We start from the raw sequence: 21,400 nt of genomic DNA on the forward strand, positions 1-21,400 counted from the left end.
GTCCGCCTTCTAGACCCTCAAAACGGCAGCTATGATGTTTTCTTGTCGCACAAGTCGAAGTGAAATATCATAGATGCTAAAAATGGTGGAATTATATGTGGTATTTATAGTTGAATGGAGATGGAATTAATATGGAATATTAGAGTTGAATTGGAATAAGGAAACTAATTGTAACTTAGGGATTAAGCAATTAAAAATAAGGTAAGTGGTGCTTGGGGAATAAGTAACTTGGAGGGAATTTCCGTCCAGCTTTTATGCTTATTCTTCAAGGCCGATTTTGGATAAGATAAATGCCGAATTAGCAAAAAGGCCCTCTCACATAAATCGTAAAAAATGTCGTCTAGTTTTCAAAACATTTTGAATATCACAAATCGGGATTATGAGTCATCATATATACCCGAAGCACTAAATAGGGGTCAATCTGCCAGCAATATCCTTTTTGCGTCTTTTTAGCCCCTTTTTCCTCCTTTTGCATTCCAACTCCCCTTTTAACTGCAATTTAACATTTTAAAGCGTATTAATTATCTTTTAGTTCTAAATAGCATAAAACATGGTATAAAGTAATAACAAAACATCATAAATATATGCATAAAATAGACGTTATCAAACTACCCCATACTAGTCTTTTGCTTGCCCTCAAACAAAACTGATTTTATTATCTCACCAATATCGCATAGAATAATCCATTTAAAACCCAACCATTATCCTAAGACTGCAATGCATGTATTTGTGTCTACAATTCCTACGAACTTCCCACTCCTAAATACTCACAATCTTTATGAACCTTCACCCCTTAGCTTATACGACATTCATTTTTGCAACCCTCCGAATCAATCCTCAAAAATCTTTCTTTACCTCAAGGTATTTTTAGTTAAACTACCAAGCATACATAAACTATAGAAAGAATTACACTTTGATACCATAATGGAGCTCTTGGAATTCATCTCTTCTTTTATATTTGTTTTGATTTCTTTGAATTCACCACCTTTTTGTTTGACTTTTGGTATCTTCAACTTTTTGATTTCTTTAGAATTTTGATATTTGGATTTCATACTTGACTGCTCCAAAATTCTTTCAACTTTTTGGTAAATTTCTCTCTTTTTTTATATATATCTCACTTTTTTCGCTCATATCCTACATGCTTAAGAAAGGAGCTTAACTTCAACCTTTATTGGTTAAGATATTAGTCCAAGTGCAATGACTACATAAGCTTTCCTAGATAGATTTCAGGTGTAGGCTGCAAAACATATTATGCCATATAAAGTACCAGATTACCTTTCATACATCATGATTTTCACTAGGAAATGGGAAGCCACAAATACACTATAACATGTGTTGGCTCAGGTAAACATTTGGGTTCTCATCGGATCATCCCATTCAATATTAGCAAAAATTTAAATTATCACTAGATTTTTCTAAATTAAACTATTATTTCAAGTTTTTAAATTTTTTTAAATTTTCCTAATCTAGCAATTTTTAATTTTCCAATTTAAATTCCTTTTTCGACCCCCTACACTTATTTCATACAATGCCCTCATTGTATGCATAAAACTAATTAAGCACATAAAAGCAGTAAAAAGAGGAGAAAAAGGACCAGATTCCCCTGGGGTAGAAGTGACGAGATCGAATGGGGCTGCTAAAAGTTGCTCCATAAATTTGTTGGAAGACTGGAAACTAGAACTGCTGCTTCTGAATGTGCCGGAAAATAAAATCAAGAACACCGAATTCTGAAATGTGGTGCAAAAGATTGCAAACTAATGCAATGTATAGTAACCATGACATGGGAAAGTGTCGACCACGTCGTGTCGTCGAGTGATGAAAAATTCATATCGCGAATAATAACATGGCCACGACGTGGTAAGTGTTAGCCACGTCGTGGTTTCTAGAATGTCAGCTTCCTTCTTGCGATGACAAACTCCCCCACGACATAGGAAAGTGTCAACCATGTCGTGACAGCCGGGACAATAATTCTGCTTCGCGTCGAAATAAAACTCTATGGCATGGGAACAGCTCATCCATGTCATAGGAATCAATGTATAGTTAGAAACGCCACTCTTTGAAAATAATAATCTCTCACGAAATCGACGAGCACCCCACACTTATTGAAATTCATGGCTCTCGATTGTCAACTTCAAACTCTCTCACGACTTTTTTTCGTGTGACAAATCAGCATTAGACCCCAATTGTTGAAATTTCTAAAAGCATCCGAAGGACAAAAATTCTGCAAAGATCTGAAACATCAAGAGCATCAACATGGAAAACATAATTTAAACAAACTAAAAATAAAATAAAAAGTCACTAAAATAACTAAAAAAAATAGCAAACCAAAATAACTAAAAAGGATATCACAATCTCTCGTCTTCGTCGAAATCAAACTACAATTCTTGATTAAATCCCTTGCATGCAAGAGGTAGTTTGTGAAAACAAAACTTTCGGGACCTGTTAGACTATTTCCTTTGTTTTCTTTGCACCGTTAACTAATAAGTAGAACAAGAGTTGACCAAACTAGTCAAGAACAGCAAGAGCTCGGTCTTCCACTTAACCCCCTCGATACGCCTTGCTATACTACGCTTCGTGGATTGAGTTGGAAAAATCACCAAAGTAGTAGACTAAACAAGTCAAGAATTTCCTAATCGCTTGTAATCTCGAAACCCATGCAAAAAGTAAAACCAAGCAATGTATATGATCACGAATTCCTGCAAATATCAACAAAAACTTTCCCGACAAGTGACATGATGCCAACGAAAATAAAACTAAACATAAAATAAAACCAAAAATTAAAAACAAATAATGAATAATCAAACAAACTAAATTAATTGAAAACCGTTCCCCGGAAACGACGCCAAAAACTTGATGTGTATTTTTAATGCACTAATTTTTTATTTATAATTCCTATTTTATCGCATCTAAACCACACCTTATATGCAGTGAACCCGATCGAGTATAATATAGTTTTGATAAGCAAGGGTGTCGAACACAAGGAGAACAGTAGTGAATTAATATTAGAATGTTTGATTATAGGTTATACAAAAAATACACAAAAGCAGTAAAGAATGGTTTTATGGAATTAAATCTCAAACAAACAACTAAATAGCAAATCTCGATAAGCTGACAGAAGACAAATCTCTTTAGGTACTTTGGTTTAGACAAATTACATCTTGAAAATCATGGATAATTGCACAAACAGATTTATTTATTCTTGTTCACCGATTTCTAATATGATTAGGTTCATGTTCACTATTACTAATACTTTAGCAAACAATTCAATTCAAGCAGTGATCAGTTGGTTAAACTAACATGTTTCCTAGTGTTCAGTTCGTATCAAGCAAGACTTCTAATATTAGTTAATTAAATTTGTCAATTCAAACAACTTATATGTGGTTGTTCATCACACATGCTCACACATTAACTTACTTATTTTCTAGTTAACCCTAGGTTCATGTTCACTAATACTGGGCATACAATCTTGTTTTCACAAAACTATATGATTCAAGCAATTAAGAAGATGTTCATACAACTCAATAAACTTGATAATTAACATAAAATAATTATCATTAACACATAAATATCTTTTAACAATCTTAACAAGATAAATTAAACACGAATAAAACAATCCAAATAGCAATTAATCCATAAATCAAGGTTTCACCTAATCATAAACACAAAGCAAAGGGTTTTAACACCCAAATCAGAAAGTAATTGCATATAGAATCATAGTGGAATGCTAAACATGTTCACGTTAACAAACTATATGATTACCAACATGAATCTGCTCTCCAATCCTTCAGATCTTCGCTCTATATCATCTTAATAGCCGTCCGGCCGCCTTCTAGACCCTCAAAACGGTAGCTATGAAGTTTTCTTGTCGCACAAGTCGAAGTGGAATATCATAGATGATGAAAATGGTGGAATGATATGGGGTATTTATAATTGAATGGAGATGGAATTAATATGGAATATTAGAGTTGGATTGGAATAAGGAAACTAATTGTGACTTAGGGATTAAGCAATTAAAAATAAGGTAAGTGGTGCTTGGGGAATAAGTAACTTGGAGGAAATTTCCGTCCAACTTTTATGCTTCATCTTCAAGGCCGATTTTTGATAAGCTAAATGCCGAATTAGCAAAAAGGCCTTCGCACATAAATCGTAAGAAATTTTGTCTAGTTTTCAAAACATATTGAATCTCACAAATCGGGATTATGAGTCATAAGATATACTCGAAACACTGAAGAGGGGTCAATCTGCCATCAATATCCTTTTTGCGTCTTTTTAGCTCCTTTTTCCTCCTTTTGCATTCCAGCTCCCATTTTAACTGTAATTTAACATTTCAAAGTGTATTAAGTATCTTTTAGTTCTAAATAGCATTAAACATAGTATAAAGTAATAAGAAAACATCATAAATATATGCATAAAATAGACGTTATCAATCATATACCAGGTCTTATTCATAATATGGCATAAATAATGGATTCATTTGCTAAGCAAATCGAATATAAATCATTTCATCTAGTTCAAACCTATGAGCTAGGTTCCTATTGAGGTTGGATCAAATTTAGTGCCATGTGAAAATTCTAATGTTCCTCCAAAGGAATCTTCTATCTTGATTTCTTTCAAGATATTGTCAATATATTCATAAAGATATAAAACTTTTAACATTCATTTTATCTATCCCTTTAGATTTTACATTCCAAGAATGTATCTTGTTTTTCCTAAGTCTTTAATTTTAGAAACACATTCTAAGTCAAGGTGAAAAAGCTTGGCATGGTCAGAATGTAATTTCTTATGATTAAGTATATTCCACTCATAAAAGATTAAGAGTGTCAATATGCTCCCACTAGTTATATTCATTTTGATATAAAATCATACCTTGTGGTTTTACATTAAAATGATGATTGCAACATTGAGATGTTTTCTTTATACCTACAAGTAGATCTTAAGCTCTACACATTTTGTTAGGATAACATGGATTAAGAAAACCTCAAGGTTAATCTATATAGATCTCTTCTAGTAGATTTCTATCAAGAAAAATGGTCTTTCTTGAAATGTATTTGCTATATCTCATATTGAGAAAATAAATTTATAGTAAATAATATCCTTGTTGATCTAAATATAGCTAATTGTGATAAATGTTTGATAATAGTCAATGTCAAGAGTATGATACAGACCATAGTCAACGACATGAGTATGAGAAAATCCTTTTATAACAAGCCTTGCTTTAAATGTGTATAGTTATCCATGTATTTATTCTTTCTAGAAGAATAACTTGCTCATTCTAGCATTGCAATAGAGAGAAAGTTCAATCAAACACATACTTGATTATCATGTATGGATTACATATCATGTTCATGACTCTAAGTCGTTAATCAGATTCGAGATCTGACATTGAATCCTGGTATTTAAAGGATTTTCCATAAACCATCAATAAAAGCTCATCAATGAGAGATTCCACAATTCTCAAGTCATAGATGATTTATACCACTAATGCAAACGCTTTGTGTTTGTGAATAGCTATTATTCAAGTTTAACAATACCTAGTTAACAACTAGTGGCAACTGTAACTACATCAGGTTATGGTTCTTGAGCTGCTTCAAGTTCCATGTACCTACCACTCGCTTTGTCATTAGAAGCTCGCTTTCTACTAACTTAGCAATCAAAAGAATAAGAAAACTTATTCTTGGTGGGCTTTCATATAATAATCTTAGCCACATTTAGATTATTATATAAATATGTATCTAGTAGATTTTAGGTTTAAAAGCTTTAGTCCAACATATTATTTAAATACAGAAAACATTCAATAAGATATAGATGAAGCCTTTCCATAAAAAATCTTATAAAGAAAATGTTATATCTACTTATTAGTTGGTATTTCTACTCAAGGTACAATTGATAGTGTTCTAGGTGTTATCCCAAGGAAATAAAAAGTGGACATTTTTATCGATTATGTAACATCCTGATGTTAAGGTATTTAAAATTTCAACCCTTTAATTCATTCATATTGCATTTGGCCCCAAACTTCAGGAATTGTATGCAAAAAGGACCTTAATGACATTTTGGTAATTTAAGGCTTCGGAGCACGCCATGCGTACGTGGTGTACGCTGGGCATACATCATTTTATGCTGGGCGTACTTCCTGAATAGGGAAACCCTAATTTATAGGGTTTGGCTGGTATTTAAGCATCCTTATGGCCTCATTTCCCTTCACCTTATTAGCCTCCACCCTCTCGTTCGCGTTTGAAGCCCTAGTTCTCTTTGGGAAGCCATTTCTAGCCTAAAAGTGTGTGTTTGTGTGCTTAGAAGAAGGAAGGAAGCCAAGATCATATTTGGAGAGTGAATCACTTTGGATCGGGGATTTACTCTTTATTTGCAACCCTTCAAAAGGTATAAAGCTTGCATCTTGATCTTTCAATCATGTAGATCTAGTAATGGGTGTTTTAGTGATACTTTTTGGTCCCAAATGTCTTACCTTGAGCATGGCATGTTCTTGACGATTTGAGTTGTCCTTTTGGACCCTAGGAGGGGTCCTAAGTCATAAAAATGAACTCTCATTGGTTAGTTTTGCTCCATGCATCTTGTAGAAGTTCTTAATGGATTAAGACCTTGAGTTAAGCACTTAATGGGTATGTAAACTCATAAAGTTGGAAAATTTATGACTCTAGAGTGTATTTGAGCCTTGGATCTGAAATATGGACATAAGTGCTTAAGCCATTAAGCACTTATTGGGGTTTGAAGGATGCGAGAGTATGCCCCGCATACTCGGAGTACGCCCTGAGTACGAGGTCAACCACCCCGATGGTGACCAACTACGAGGGTTTGAAGTACGCTCCACATACCTCCGGAGTACGCCCCACGTACTCATACTGGGTCAACCCGGAAGAGTTGAATCAGCTGGGTTGACTTGATTGGGTTGACTCAGTTGACTTAGTGGGTTTTACCAGTTGACTTTGACCAAGTTTGACCTTGAGGGTATTTTGGGTATTTTGGGATTTTTATGGAATTGGTCGTTGGTGGGATTAGGTGCCGGTTAGAGAGCTGAGATTCAGAGTCGGGACCTCATCAACTTTTGTTCAGTTTGTGAGGTGAGTTTTCCTCACTGTACTTTTGGGTCAAAGGCACCAAGGCCGGCTCATTGGATTGTTATCATGATTTATCGCATGTCGGTATGTTATAGTGATCTGTATCCTGATAGATAGGATGATGATATGCTTAGTGATTTGTAAGATCTATCTGATTTTCAGTTGATTGGTTATATGTATGCTTATCTGTAATGTATTTGTTGACATGGTTTATGTGTGTGGTTGGGTTGAGGCAGACCAGTGTAGACTGAAGGCCAAGAGACCCAGGGCATCCTGCATAAACTGCATGCTGGTAAGGCGTACTAGTCAGGCCGAAGGCCCAAAGAACGTTCCAGATAGGATGAAGGCCCGGTGAGGCGTACCAGTCATGCTGAAGGTTCTGTGAGCGTATCAGATAGACTGTAGGCCGGTGGGGCGTACCAATCTGGCTGAAGGCTCTGTGTGCATGTTGTCTGTATTTATGCTTATGTTATGTGTTTGTATTTTGGGGGATCTCACTAAGCATTGACTTACAGTTTTGGGTTATGTTTCAGGTACTTCGGATGATCGCGGAATGGCGAAGGCGTGACCGTACACGTCCTCATGTTTTGATTTATGATCTTGGGAGACTCTGATGTTGAACATGTTTTGAAAACTATTTTTGTAAACAATTTGTGACATTGGTTGGGTTTAAAAAGTTTAAATTTATCATGAGTTTTATGAGTGTTACAAGTTGGTATCAGAGCCTTGGTTTGAGTGAATTAGAGGAACACTCGTGTGAATCCAGTCTCAAACTAAGGAAAATATTTTAAAAATTATTTTCAAATTTTTTTCAAAATAATCAAAGAGGATGTAATGTGTAAGATCAGCCGGAGACAGTAATTAGTGTTGGATTAATGTCTAAGTCCATAACTATAATTGGTAAGACTTGACCCGACCCGGCATGGTCCATTTGGGTTGCATGGCATCATGCATTTGGATAGACTATAATGAGAAAAATAACACTTAAGGTTGGTTAATATATTATAAGTTCTAATATATTAATAAGGTTATTTAATTAGTATTGGTCAAGAATTAATTTGGAATTAATTAAGTGATCAAAAGGAGACTAATTAAATATATGGGTTGATTGTGTAAATCATTCATTCTTATATATGTGGGCTTGTGATCCAAGATTCCTTATGTTGGACTAAGTCCATGGGGTGACCCATGGATACTCCATGGAGGTTAAAATCCATGGAGCATAAGGAATGGGTAAAGTTATGAGTTACATGGTGTAACCCTAATAGCCACCATATAAAAGAATCTCATGGCTCAAGAAATCGTGAACTAATGTGTGAATATGAGGGCTAGACGATTTCAAGGAGTGTTCCATTTCTCTCAAGTCATTCCATGTGCATTTGGTGTTGTGTGAACCATTTGAGGTGTCACACTTGGGGCACTAGGCACTCAAGCTTCATGGAGACAAGCTACATCAAACAAAGGTATGTATTCTATCCATTTGATTACCCAAGTATCAAGTATTGTATGCTAGATAGGGTAATACCTTGGAAAGTTCATAATTGCATGTATAATAGAGAAAACATAGATCCAAGGTATTTAGGGTTGCATGTACACTTAGGAGTGTTAGAATGCTCAAAACCCATCAATTAGACCCCAAATTACCACACTATTATTTGATTTTGTGATATGTTAGAACAATATGCTAGTGATAGGCTAGAGATCTTCAGGAATTCCATGATAGAATTGTCTGATTATATGATGTCTGATAGCCTAGGGTTCTTCCTTATATGAAATTGACTTCATTACTGTAGTTGCTTAGTGTATGCATCATGGTTATACATAACTAATATTCTATAGCCTAAGAATGTTTGGTTTGGCCTTATTTCCCATTCTTGTTTGATGAAGGGCTTAGGGTAGGATCAGATATCCGACTGTCTATAGGGTCCAATGTTATGTATGATTACCATACGTGAGTGTTGTAGGGTTAGTGGAAGTTTCATGGATGAGTTGTGTGAGGTCAGCCGACCAGTCTCTCAATTTTTAGCCTTCCTCTAGGGAGTGAGGGTTGAGTGTATGAATTTTATAATGTGTATTGTTAAGGTTGTTGTGATGATCATTGAGACAAATACGGGTAGGTGTGGAAGGTAGTAGGGGCCCATACTACTGAAAGCACAGGACCCGTACTCGTAACAGGGAAGTCACAATCCCTAGGGATTTGTTGGGAGTTGGTTCCCCTAATATCATATGCGTGTTATCTAATATCTCCCTAGTTTATTTTCAGTATGGTGATGACGCGATGTTTCCGGGCAGGATCTGGATCAGGATAAGGGACAGGTGGCCAGGGTGGGCCAGCTATGTCCGAGGACATGAATAAGGAGATTCTTCAGGAGGTGGTTGTGGCTCACTTTTGAGCATAGTTGCCAGAGATGTTTGGGTCTATTAAGACTGACACGGTGGAGTATTTTGATGAGCGTTATGTTGCTTTGTCTGAGGATGTTGCTGCAGCCACCGCAACCGTTGTCGTTGTTGGGGTTGGTACTGGGAGAGTTTTCCAGAATCGGGACTTCGAAAATACGAAGTCCCCGACATCTGATGGAGTTCAAGACCCGATCATAGCCATGAGGTAGTTGTCTGACATTGATGGGTGTTTCTTCACTTCCTCTTGATGGGTTTTGAGCATAACAAACAAAATTCATATGTGTGCATGCAACCCTAATCTTGGATCTATGTTTTCCCTAATTGAACATACAAATAATGAACATCAAATGGAAAACCCTAGGAGGTATATGCTATTTTCGAAAATCATAAATCTTGGGTTAGAATACATACCTTAATTGTTATATTGTAATAACAATGAATTCCTAGTGTTCTTGAACTATGAGAGCGAGTGTCACAAGTGTCACACCTCTAGTGGATCACACCCAAACTTGGAAAGAGGATGAGAGAGGAGGAGGGAACTATGAGAGCGATTGTCACAAGTGTCACACCTCTTAGGGTTTGAGGCCGCCAAAAATGTGAAGGGGTTAGGCTCCTTATATAGTGTGGTAGCTTAGAGCCAAAGCTAGGGTTTTAGGAGGAAACCCTAATGCCTTAGCTTAAGGACTAAGCAGCCCAAGACCCCCTATCCAAGAGCCCTTAGATGAAAATTCTAGGGCCTTCCTAGAATTTTTCGTCCAAGCCTTTCTAGGGAGGTTCTAGAGCCTCTTTCCTCAACTATCAATAAATTGCCAAACAGCCCCTGCACTTTTAATTAATTCTTTTAATCCCAAAATTAATTCCAATTAACTTCTGATTAAATAGTAATTAAATAATATGATTTCTAATTAATATATTATTTTCATAATACATTAATAAATCATTTATTTCAATTTTTTATTCAAATAATAAATTCAACCTCTCTCCAAAAGTCATCATGTCAAGTTGCTAGTTATGAGGGCAACCCAAAAGGATTGTGCTACTATCAATTCAAGTATATACCAATTATATTTATGGGATTAGACACCTAATCCAACAGTCTCTCACTAGGATAAGTCTAATAACTATAATTGCCAGTATAAATTCAAAAACTGATTAGCAAATTTTAGCTCTCAAAGCCACTGACGAACTCTGACTCGGTCAGTTACGTGTCCTAAGATAAGTGATCATATAATCCTCTGTTCTGCAAGATATCATGTGGACAAACGACATGGAACATAATCAATCTCATTGTTCAATACTTTGTTTCCCGATTTCCGATTTGTAATGACAAAGAACTACTAATCGAACACGTCAATTTAGTCCTTGTCGGGCCCGACACTATAAGTCAACACGAAATCATTGAGGGGCCCAAGATATCGCTTTTACCGTTAGGGAAAAAGGAACAGATACACTTTGACTTATATGCTTGAACTATTTACTCATCAAATCATGCACAACAATACTTTTTATAACATCAAGTTACTGATGCGTTTACGTATCATCAATGCACAACCAACTCGTAAACAACAACTCATATATCTCCATTTAAAGATTATAAGATATTATCGTCTCAAAAATTATTCATGATAAATTACATGAAGTAATTCTCTGAGCATGGGTTAATCCAATACTTAAATCTCCATTTCAAAAGTACTCATGAATATTTCAGCAAAGCCATTGCTATGTCTAAAACTCTTAAGACAATCTACAATCCAATTCATGACAGTCTTGATTCATAACTTACTTCCAAAAGTATGATCGACTGTGGATGTATGAATAATCCAATTATTCAGGAAGTAAAACATGCAAAATGAAACACAATAATAAACAATTAACAAATGACAGTAAACAATACTCATAAATAATTCTCTATTATTTAATCATCAAAAGTCAATTACATTTACTTTGTTACAAGTTTCTAATTATATATCTAACTACTAAAACTAATATCATCCTTCAGACCAATGCTCCTTTCATGCTGAATGTGCTTAACCCTACTCAGACCCTTTGTGAGAAGATCTGCAGGATTCTCTTCTGATGATACCCTCTTCACGACGAGGTGTCCTTCTTTTACTCTATGTCTGATAAAATGGTATTTTCTGTCGATATGTATCGATCTGCCATTATCTCTTGGTTCCTTTGTCAAGGCAACCGCTCCTTCATTATCACAAAAAATCTCCATTGGCTCCTTTATGGATGGCACAACTCCAAGGTCTCCGATGAAGTTCTTCAACCATATAGCCTACTTCGATGCTTCACTTGCTACTATGTACTCTGATTCACAAGTGGAATCAGGCACGGTCTCCTTTTTAGAACTTTTCCAAGTTACTGCTCCTTCATTAAGGGTAAACACCCAGCCAAATTGAGAACGGAAGTTGTCTCTGTCTATCTAAAAATGGGCGTCACTATACCCAGTTACTCTTAAGTTATCACTACCACCAAGCACAAGGACCCAGTCCTTAGTTCATCCCAGATACTTAAGAATATTCTTGACTACTATCCAATGAGCTCTACCTATATTTCCATGATATCGACTAACCATGCTCAAAGAAAAAGCCACATAAGGGCGAGTACATGTCATAGCATACATGATAGATCCAACGGCGGAAGCATATGGAACTCGACTCATTTCTGCTATCTTTGCATCAGTACTCGGACTTTGAGTCTTACTCAGTTTGGTATTGCTCTGGATATGCAACTCTCCTTTCTTGGAATTCTCCCTGGTAAACCGTTTTAACACTTTATCCAAATATGTACTTTGACTAAGTCCAATTAGTCTTTTACTCATGTTTCTCAAAATTCTTATTTCCAGAATATAGGCAGCCTCTCCCAGATCCTTTATAACGAAAAACTTTCCAAGCCAAGACTTAAATTCTTGCAAAGTTGGAATGTTGTTTCCTATAAGAAGTATGTCATCAACATACAATACCAAGAAGATTACTATACTCCCACTAGCTTTGACATATACACAATATTCATCATGACTTCTAGAGAAGCCAAACTCTTTAACTTTCTCATCAAAGCAAAGATTCCATCTGCAGGAAGCTTGTTTCAATCCATAGATTGATTTCTCAAGCCTACAGACTCTATTGGGGTACTTAGCATCCATAAAACCCTAAGGTTGATTCATGTAAACAACCTCAACCAACTTCCCATTAAGGAAAGAGGTTTTGACATCCATCTGCCAAATTTCATAGTCATGAAACGCAATTATGGCTAGCATTACCCTAATAGATTTAATCTTAGCTACTGGTGAGAAGGTCTCATCATAGTCAACCCCTAGGGTTTGAGTAAAGCCCTTCGCAACAAGTCGAGCCTTGAAAGTGTGCACCTTTCCATCCATGTTAGTCTTCTTCTTGAAGATCCATTTGCACCCAACTGTGTTACGACCTGGTACATTGTCAACCAAATTCCAAACTTGGTTGTCATACATGGACGTGATCTCGCTGTCCATTGCCTCTTTCCACTTGGCAGACTCTGGGCCCGCCATAGCTTCCTTGTAGTTAGAAGGTTCATCCGCATTTACCAGTGTACCATCACTGATAAACGTATCACCATCTATAGTAATATGGAAACCATGAAACTCAGGTGGCATTCTAACTCAGCTGGAATGTCTAAGAGGTAATGACTCGTCAATTGGTTCAACTAGAATTTCTTCCTCAGGTTGAACCATAGCATTTACAGAGGTTCCTTCATCGTTTGACTCTTGAATTTCTTCAAGATCAATTGTAATCCCACGGTCCTCTTTGGATATGAGCTCTCTCTCGCGAAATACTCCCTTTCGTGCTACAAAGACCACGTTGTCGCTAGATCTGTAGAACAAATATCCAGAGGAATTTTGTGGGCAGCCGATCAAAATACATCTCTTATTTCGAGGTTCAACCTTGTCGTGAGTCTCTCGTCTAACGAAAGCTTCACAACCCCAAACCTTGATATGAGCCAATGAGGGACCCTTCCCTGTTCACATCCCGTGAGGTTTTTTGGCAACCTTCTTAGTTGGGACAAGATTAAGAATATAGGCGGAAGTCTCTAAGGCATACCCCCATAATGAGATTGGAAGTGAAGCTCGACTCATCATGGAACGAACCATCCAACAAGGTCCAATTATGACTCTCAGCCACACCATTAAGTTGTGGTGTCCTAGGAGGTGTCAATTGTGAAACTATTCCACATTCCTTGAGGTAGTCGTGGAATTTCATACTAAGATACTCACCACCTTTATCGGATCTGAGCATTGTGATCTTCCTACTCAATTGATTCTCGACTTCTTGTTTGAACTCTTTGAACTTTTCAAAGGTTTCTGACTTATGCTTGATTAAGTAGATATAGCCATATCTGCTATAATCATCAATAAAAGTCACATATAATCGAGTTTCACCCCTTGTGGTGGATCTAAAGGGCCCACAAAAATCTGTGTGTATGAGATCCAACAATCCTTTACCTCTTTCACAAGAACCAGTGAAAGGTCATCTTTCCAAGTAAACAAGACTCGCATGTATCATCTGACCTTAAGTCAAATGATTCCAACACTCCATCCTTTTGGAGTTGGGCAATGTGTTTCTTGTTGACATGTCCAAGACGACACTGCCACAAGCATGGTTTTTCTAAACCATTAGACGAATCAATTTGTAAAACACTATTACCTAAATTTTCTACAACCATCACAGTTTCATACACGCCAACACAAGGTAAAGCTTCAAAATAAAATACACCATTTTTAAAGGCAAAAATATATCCATTCTCGTTATCAAAAGAATATCTAAAACCTTGTTTATATAAAGCATGAAATTAAATGATGTTTTGTGTCATCTCTGACGAGTAGGACCAATTATTCAAATCTAAACACAACCCACTACTAAGCACTAAGTTATAAACTCCAATCTTGGTAAGAGGTGACGATCTCCTATTGCGCATGATCAAGTTCATTCTCCCATTGTAACATCCGGATTTCCAGGTATGATAAAATGAGATTATTTTCTAAGTTATGAGGAGTGACTCGACGAGTTGGTGCCTTAACTCGTCGAGTAGGATCGCGACTTGGTGACGTGGAAAATGAATGGACTCGACGAGTCGACAAGATGACTCGCCGAGTCAGCGCTGTTGGCAGAAACCCTAATTCTTTCGGGCTTGGGCCTATTTAAAGGCACTTATAGCCTCCTTGGCCCTCCCCACCAGTATCTTCGTCCCTTGAGAGAAACCCTAGAGTTATTGTGAGTTAGAGAGGAAAGAGGCTAATTGGAGGTCATTTCTTTGAAGAAGAAGATCAAGAGTGTTGCAAGGATCTCAGAGGAGAGTTGGTGGATCAGCTTCATCTTCATTCAAGCTTCAGATCTGGTACAAGATCTTGTCTCCCTAGTGTTTGAATAGATTTCGTTTGGTTGTTGAGTTAGGGCTTGTATCACCATTTGGATGGGGTTTTGGGTGCATCCAAACCCTTTTTCTAATTGTTTTGTAGATCTGGACCTTGTGAGGTCCAGAGAACTAGAGAGTAAGTAGCTTTGAGTGAGTAACTTTGGAACCTTGAAGCTATGAAGCTTCAATGGAGTCATAATGGTGTATAGAGCAAAATACACCATGCATGAGCCCCAAGTTCAGACCTTTACGTGAATTTTGGGTGTTAGAAGGCCAGATCTATTAGTTAGAGAAACAAACCTGACCTCAGAAGGTCAAATGAGTACTGCCATGGAGGAAACTCGCCGAGTCCATAAGGGGACTCGACGAGTCGGATCGGGTTGCCCCGCGATTCGTGATCAGTGGTAATTCGTCGAGTAAAAGGTTAACTCGACAGGTCGAGTGAGGCCTTATGAGGATTCAGAGGACACACATGGACTCGCCAAGTCACCCAAGTGCACTCGACGAGTCTGGTTAAGTTGGACCGTTGACTGGAGTTGACTTTTGTTGACTTCTAGGGTTTGGTCAACAAGTGGACATTTGGACCATTGGAGGGGTAAAATGGTCTTTTTCCCTTCTATGAGATTATAGGAAGGGATTAGTCTAGCCTTGAGAATCGTTGTTAACAAGCGGTAAATTACTTTACGTGATTAGGTGGAGGCTAGAGCAGTATTTCGAGTTCGAGACTTACCGAGATTACCCGAGGTGAGTCTTCTCACTATACATTACCTAGAGTGGTATCCATGTGCATACCGGAGGGTCTTATGTTTTATGTGTTTACTTGAGATTATGTGTATTGTGATTTATGTATGCTATCTGATATTTAGACCGGACCAGAGGGTCCAACGATTTAGACCGGACCAGAGCGTCCAACGAGCTAGACCGGACTAGAGGGTCCAAACGAGCTACGAGACTGGAGGGTCCCGCTGAGACACATTGACCAGGGGGTCTTATCGAGTTGTAGCCTCGAGTGGCTTATGTGATGTATGTGGTATTTTGGGGAACTCACTAAGCATTTATGCTTACCGTGTTATGTGATATGTGTTTTAGGTACCAGCGAGGATCGCGGGAAGGCGCCGTCATGATTTGTACACACTGGCAGAGGATTATGTTTTTTGAGATTCTGGGATATGTTTTATTGTGATGACAGTTGATACATATGAGATTTTGAGAATATTATATGACCTTTATTATGTTTGAAAAATGAAAATTTGTTTTAAAATTTACGTCGTTACACCCATGTTCCACATCCTCGCGTTTTTCTTAGCCCCTACAAATCAAAACAAATGTGAAAACCACATCCTGTACAAAGGACCCAAGAATGAGAATATGATGGGTTCTTAGATAAGATAGTGTAAATACCTACCGAGGTTGGCTTCACCTTGCCATCCTTTACGTCTTGCAAGTACTTGGGGCAGCTTCGTTTCCAATGCCCTTTCTCATGACAGTAAAAGAAAGTAGCCTCTTTAGGATCATAGGCGGGAGGAGCGTCAGAACTGGCCTTTCCTTTGGGTCTTTTGCTTGAGGACCCAGCTTGGGACTTTCCCTTCCAATTCTGTTTAGGAGGACCTTTCCTCATCTGTCACACCCCCAAACCAGGATGGCGGAAACGTCCGGGGGTGGGTGACTTTCATGTACAGTATCATAACAATTGAATATAAATTATCAAAGCAAACACAACCATCATATATATATATATATATATATATATATATATATATATATATATATATATATATATATATATATAATTGAAAAAGTTACATCATTGTAAGTGTTACATGTTTCAAAAGTCAATTACAATAGGATGACAAAAGATTTGTTTGGCGCCTTAGCGTCCCATCCTCAAAAGCTGGTGGTTACCTGTTTTAATGATTCCCTGAGAATACAAGTTGTTTTGAAAAAGTGTCAACAATTAAGTTGGTGAGTTCATAAGAGTTTGTATGAAAGATAGTAAGCCTTTCCGTGAAAAGTTATCGTGTTTGTTTCCAAAAATCTGATATTTTCTAATAAATGAGATGTAAGCCGTTCACTTGTAAAATGATGGTGTTTATTCCAGAAAATCCAATATTTTCCACAGAAATGAATTGTAGTCTTTAATGTTCCAAGACCGAAATGTACCAGTGTTTTCCATACTTAAAAATAGTAATATGTAGTTTTATTCATGTATAAAACCGTTCGAAGAAATGTGTTTTCGTGTAAAATATACGTATAGTCGTTTCCCCATGTGAGTTTTCATAACCGTGCTAAAAATGAATTTCCTGCCGCAATGTTCTTCAGGCGTCGAAGTTTTTATGACATTTGTCACTCATAACCTGTCGGTCTGACTGTAGCTAACAGTCAGGGTGTGGGATCATCAGTTCCGAATAGATCTATACATAAGTATCACGCTCTCGTACGGGAGATTTCGGTTATAAAACAGGACTTACATGTATACCTCAGTTAGGTACGAAGAAGACAATGTCTCACAAATTTATTCAACTAGTGAACGGGTTTTTGTAATGAAAACATTTTGTATATGTAATTATCCCTTTTTTCCAGGATAATATAGAAAGTGACATAAAACAATTATATATGTACTTTATATAATTACACCCTTTGCTCAACGAGTTACAAAGGTGGTAAGGTTTCACAAACTATATTTATATAGTTTAATGTAGTAAATGATTTGTACTAAAAATATATATAGTTACATATATATTTTTATAAGAATAGTGTAGTGTATTTTGTACTCGTTTTTCATATCTTTACGTTTTTATCAAAACTTTATATGTAAAAGTATACGAGGTTGGTAGTAAAGCCATTTCACGTATTTATCACTTTTCGTAAAAATAGTAATTAAACGTATTTAAATGTTTGCGTTTTAACATAATTTTTTTTGTGTGTTACTTGTATACCCCCTCCTCCCTAAAACATAGAAAAAGTCTTGAAAAATGTAGGGCTATGAACTTACCTTATGCGTTTTTGCGGCTAGAAAACGAGGTGAAAACGATGATCTTCAAGTTAGAGTACGTGACGATGTTCGAATCCTATGAGTTTATAACACATAATAATGTGTGAATTAGATGAAACTAGTATTAAAGAACGTAGAACACCATATTAACAAGAAGATACTTCCAACAATTCCTAAGAAATCAACTTATGGTATTAACTTCCTGAAATGTTTGAATTTGTTACAGGGGATTAATATATGAATGTTGAAGGTGTTTTCTTTGAGAGAGTTATGGTGAAGATGTTTAACTGAGAAGTGTATTGAAGGCTATATAAACGTGATTATATAGGGTAAATAGGAGGATAAGGTGAAGTGATGTTCGCCTTAGTTTGTGTAATTATCTCCTAGGGAAAATAATCCACCAATCAAGTGGCACTTTATCTACATATTTAGGAGGATTTCGGCCAAGCATTAACCAAATCAAAGGTGATTTCGGCCAACACCAAACGAAATCCCATATTTTTGTGGTTTTACTCTTTTGACCTTTGTCTCGTTTAATTCATTGTTCACTTGGGAAAGTTTATTACATCATGTTTTTAACATATATATATATATATATATATATATATATATATATATATATATATATATATATATATCAAGTTAATATATATATATATATATATATATATATATATATATATATATATATATATATATATATATATCAAGTTACGTTGTGAATTCAATTGTATACGGTTAAAATTTTGACATTGCTTGTTCTAAAATTTTCCAGTTGTCACATCACCCCCCCGTTAGAGGGAATTTCGTCCCGAAATTAATTCTAGAGTGGTTACTCATGAACTAGGGAAGAGATGTGGGTACTTTTGTTTCACCTGGTCTTCTCGTTCCCAAGTGAATTCAGGTCCTCGCTTGGCGTTCCATCGGACCTTCACTATGGGTATGCGGCTTTGTTTCGTTCTTTTGATTTTTCTATCCATGATTTCCACTGGCTCTTCGATGAATTTGAGACCCTCATTTACCTCGATTTCATCGAGTGGGATTATAAGAGTCTCGTCGTACAGACACTTCTTTAAATTGGATACGTGGAAGGTGGGATGCACGTTACTAAGTTCTTGGGGTAGTCAAAGTTTGTAAGCTACCGGGATGATTATAGCAAGGATCTTGAATGGCCCAATGTACCTTGGATTTAGTTTTCCACATTTTCCAAAACGTATCATTCCCTTCCAGGGTGAGACCTTTAACAGAACGCGGTCACCAACCTGGAACTCCAAGGGTTTGCGTCGCTTATCTGCATAACTCTTTTGCCGGTCCTTAGATGCTTTCAGCCGTTCACGGATTTGAACAATCTTCTTAGTAGTTTCCCGTATGATCTCGGGGCCCGTGAGAGTGCTTTCGGGAACTTTCCTCTTTGCTAGTTGCATGTCACCCACTTCCGCCCAGCACAGAGGTGATCTGCACTTGCGGCCATAGATGGATTCAAATGGCGCAACTTTGATGCTAGTGTGATAGTTGTTATTGTATGACAATTCGATGAGTGGTAAATGGGTATCCCAGGCTTTACCAAAGTCTATCACACAAGCTCTCAACATGTCCTCCAGTGTCTATATGGTTCTTTGCTTTTCCTTTTAGTATGGGGATGGTACGTTGTACTCATGTCGAGTCTGGTTCCCAAGGATTTTTATAGTGACTGCCAGAACCGTGAGGTGAATCTACTATCTCTTTCAGAGATGATGGATATTGGTACACCATGTAATCGTATGATCTCTTTAATGTAAGTTCCGGTTAGCTTCTCCATCTTGTTGGTCTCTTTTGTTGGCAGGAAGTGAGCGGATTTGGTCAACCTGTCAACGATCACCCAGATGGTGTCGAGTCCACCTGTCGTCTTGGGTAACTTGGTGATGAAGTCCATGGTTATCCGCTCCCACTTCCACTCGGGTATTTATGGTTGTTGTAGTAAACCCTAGGGCTTTTGGTATTCTACCTTGACCTTGGCGCAAGTCGGGCACTTGCCCACATAGGTAGCAATTTCTGCCTTCATCTTTGGCCACCAATAAAATTTCTTGAGGTCCAGGTACATCTTTTCTGAACCGGGATGATCGAAGTATTTGGTCTTGTGAGCCTCGTTCATAACAACGTCTTTCTACCCACCGAACTTCGGTGTCCAAATCCGATTCATGAGATAACGGGCTCCGTCACCCTTGACTTCCAAATTTTTCTCCATTCCTCTCAAGGAATCACCTGTGACATTCTCAGGTTTCAAGGCTTCCAGTTGAGCCTCTTTGATCTGCATGGATATGTGTGAATGGATGGTCATGGTTAATGATTTTACTCGGCGGCCCGAGTATTCCTTTCGACTGAGGGCGTCGACTACTACGTTGGCCTTGCCTGGATGATAACGAATCTCGCATTCATAGTCATTTAGTATCTCTACCCATCGTCATTTCCTCATGTTGAGCTCCTTTTGGTTGAGGATGTGCTGGAGACTCTTACGGTCCGTGAAAATTGTGCACTTCGTACCATAAAGATAGTGCCTCCAAAATTTTAAAGCAAGCACCACTGCTCCTAACTTGAGGTCATGCATGGTGTATTTAACTTCTTGAGTCTTAAGTTGTCTTGAGGCATAGACAATGACCTTTCCTCATTACATGAGCACACACCCAAAACCCTGCTTTGACGCGTCACAGTAGACCGCAAAGTCCTCTGTCCATTCTGGGAGAGACAAGATCGAGGCGCTGCATAGGGCTTGCTTTAGTGTGTGGAAGGCAGCCTCTTGTTTATCTTCCCAGATGAAGGTCACTCCTTTTTGAGTCAATGTAGTGAGTGGCTTAGCGATCTTGGAGAAGTTCTGTATGAATCTTCTTTAGTAGCCAACAAGGCCTAACAACTGGCGGATCTCCGTCGGTGTTCTTGGTGCTTTCCAGTTCTCGATTTCCTTGATTTTGGAGGGGTCCACATGTATTCCCTCTTTGCTGACCACATGACCCAAGAAGTCCACCTCTCGGATCCAAAATTCTCATTTGGAGAATTTTGCATATAGTTTTTCCGTCCTCAACGTCTCCAGGACTTGTCGTAGATGTTGACTATGGTCTTCCTTACTTCGTGAATAGACCAAGATGTCGTCGATGAATACTATCATCAATTTATCTAAGTAAGGTCGGCATACACGATTCATTAGGTCCATGAATACTGTGTGTGCATTTGTCAATCCAAAAGGCATCACCACGAACTCTTAATGAACATAGCGAGTTCGAAATGCCGTTTTGGGAACATCTTCCTCCTGGACTCGTAGTTGGTGGTAACCCGAGCTTAGATCTATTTTTGAGAAGTAGCATGCTCCCTGAAGTTGGTCGAACAAGTCGTCGATTCGGGGTAGAGGATATTGGTTCTTGATGGTGAGTTTGTTCAACTCACGATAGTCGGTGCACATGCGAAAAGATCTGTCTTTCTTCTTAACGAACAGAACTGGTGCTCCCCAAGGTGAGAAACTTGGTTGGATGAATCCTTTGCCCAGAAGTTCGTTTGGTTGACTAGACAGTTCTTG

This window comes from Lactuca virosa, chromosome 5 (assembly GCF_052849685.1).
Source record: "Lactuca virosa cultivar CGN04683 chromosome 5, Lactuca_virosa_CGN04683_v6, whole genome shotgun sequence".
Lineage (NCBI taxonomy): Eukaryota > Viridiplantae > Streptophyta > Magnoliopsida > Asterales > Asteraceae > Lactuca > Lactuca virosa.